Source organism: Nomascus leucogenys, chromosome 21, assembly GCF_006542625.1.
Source record: "Nomascus leucogenys isolate Asia chromosome 21, Asia_NLE_v1, whole genome shotgun sequence".
NCBI classification, from domain to species: Eukaryota; Metazoa; Chordata; class Mammalia; order Primates; family Hylobatidae; genus Nomascus; species Nomascus leucogenys.
This window is the reverse complement of record NC_044401.1, coordinates 24,541,151-24,544,017: the sequence shown is the minus strand read 5'-3', so window position 1 is coordinate 24,544,017 and position 2,867 is coordinate 24,541,151. Positions and strand designations below refer to the sequence as shown.

At 33.0% G+C, this 2,867-nt stretch overlaps 1 pseudogene; it reads left to right on the top strand.

Moving 5' to 3' along the window:
* Positions 1 to 1,715: 1,715 nt before the first annotated feature.
* On the top strand, positions 1,716 to 2,506 carry LOC100582350 (annotated as a pseudogene).
* Positions 2,507 to 2,867: the final 361 nt, after the last annotated feature.

The window sequence follows — 2,867 nt, the reverse complement described above, 5'->3', positions numbered from 1 at the left end:
CTTGAGTGGGCCATAGGTTGCCCAGGTATTTGGTCAAACATTATTCTGGGTGTTTCTGTGAGGATGAGTTTTAAGTAAAATTGATATTTAAATTGGTAGAATTAATAAATCAGATTGCCCAACCTAATATCAGTGGTTCAGTATCGAAAGCAAAGAAAATTGTGGGTCAATTGCTTTTATAAAGATAAACACAAAACCATAAATAAAATAATAGAATACCAGTGATATAAATGCATATATGTTTATGTACACACACACACACATGCACACACACCATGATCAGGTGGAATTATTCCTAGGAATGCAAAGAGATCTAATTAATTTTGATACATGAATCATTTAAAGTGATTTTAGTGGTAGTTAAAATAAAAGAATTTGGTAAAATTTAAAGCTCATGCATGAAACACATGCAGAATTATAAGAAAAACTATTTTATTGAACAAAAGCTACTTATCAAAAAATCTGTAGCAAACATCCGTGTGATAAAATAATTATAAAAATATTATCTAAAAGTAAGAGACAAAACAAAATTACCCACTAACATGGATTCTATTCAACAGGATATTTTACTGGAAGTCCTATGTAGCCCAATAAAAGTAGAAAAAGGAATAAATCATACAGGAATAGCAAATGAATTATTTTAAATTTTTTCATAATTTTCTACAATTATTGTCAATACTGAAAACTCAGTAGAATCTACAGATAAAATAAAGCCAAATAAACAAAATTAAAATATATAAAATCAATGTAAAAATCAATATTTTAATATTTAGTAAAACTGATTTCAAAATAAAAATTTAAAAAACCAAACTCACAGAAACAGCATCCCAAGTGACATATAGGAATAAGTCAAATTAAATATATTCAAGATCTTTATAGATAAAATTTTTTTCAAAAATAACTAATGCATGTAAAAAAGACCTAATAAATAAATGGAGTGATAAACCAAATTAATATATAGGAAGACTCAATAGCAAAATGATAATAATATATTTTGTGATGAATTTCAAAAACCTGATAAATACAAATTAGCACAGTAAAGAAACGAAAATGGCATAGAATCCTCTCCTTTATTCACATATTTATTTACTGCTTTAATTATTTTTCTTTCTGGAGGAATGGCATAACCTTTTGAAATGTCTAGGTTAAGGTTTGTTGTGACAAGAATTCTTTAAGTGTGGAGGATCTCTGAAATTATTCAGAAGTTTTTAAAGCATATTTGATAACTAATTGCTTAAAGATACATGTGTAGTTTTATTTAAGTTGGATTATAGCAAGGAATGCTCTATTCCAAAGCTAAATATTCACTTAGATAAATGTAGTGAAATTAGTAAAAATGTAGGGCATTATAAGCTGGCACATCTTCCATCATAAAAAGTAACCAAACATATATATTTAATAAAGGAAATTTAGTTTGGCAATCTCTTTATTATTTATTAGCCTATTCAATGTAATGTCTTTTTATTTTTAATTTAACTTATAAAGAAATCTAGTATGATTCCTAGGACTCTATTTACAATGATGGAAATTTTCCGCTTTGATGCCTTATTAACTAGTTGGATATTTTAAGCTTCTATTTCTCTTGCTACTAGCAGCAATTAAGAGTTGTGAATATAATTTATACATCCTTATTAACAGTTACATATATAATCCGCAGCCTCCCTGCGCATCCCACAATGCTCATCTCCAGGATTTCCCTGGCTCACCTGCCTGCCATGGCCAACAAGGAAGCAGCCTTTGACAACGCAGTGGAAGAACATGTGATCAAGAAGGAGTACAAAATATGGAAAAATAACACCTCTTTTCCTTATGATTTGGTGATGACGCAGGCTCTGGAGTGGCCCAGCCTAACTGCACAGTGGCCTCCAGATGTAACCAGACCAGAAGGGAAAGATTTCAGCAGTCATCGACCTGTCCCGGGTACACACACATCAGTTGAACAAAACCACCTTGTGCAGCTTCCTAATGATGATGCTCAGCTTGACCCATCACACTACAACAGCAAGAAAGGAGAATGTAGAGGTTGAGGTTCAGTTAGTGGAAAAATTGAAGTAGAAATCAACACCAAGCTGAAGAAGTAAACAGGGCCTGATATATTCCCCAACACCCTTGTATCATCACAACAAAGACTTCATCCAGTGATGTTCTTGTCTTTGACTATACAAAACATCCTTCTAAACCAGACCCTCTGAAGAGTGCATCCCAGATTTGCATCTCCATGGACATCAGAAGGCAGGCTGTGGGCTTTTAAGGAATCCAAATCTCAGTGGACACTTACTTATTACTTCAGATGACCACACCTTCTGCCTATGGGACATCAGTGCTGTTTCAAATGAAGAAAAAGTGTTGGATGTAAAGACCATCTTTGCAGGGCATACAGCAGTATTTGGAGATAGAGATGCTTCCAGTCATCTTTACCATAGTAATCTTCCATTTAGATCTTTACTATGCTAAAGATGCTTCCCGTCATCTGTTCCATGAGTCTCTGTTTGGAAGTATTGTTTGAATGAGTATCCCTCTATAATAGATACCACTAGTCATGCTATTAGCCCAACCAGTGGGTAATTTTCTAAATATTAATGGGTGGACTTGATTCAGAAAAGCCACAGTCTTACATTGAAATTTTCTTCAGGAATTTTCTAGTAGAAAACCCAGGACTAAAGGAGCTATAGAAAGGGAAATATTATTTGCGATTATTTTTCTTCTTATGCTATATCCCCAAGTTTTCCAGGCTCAAGCTGAGAAGAGTGAGTCAATAACTTGTATTTGTTTTTAAAATTAAATTAATCCTTGATAAGAGTGACTTTTTTTTTTAGAAGTTAGTCCTTGACAACTAGTTTGATGCTGTCGCCATTTTGGGCGACCTG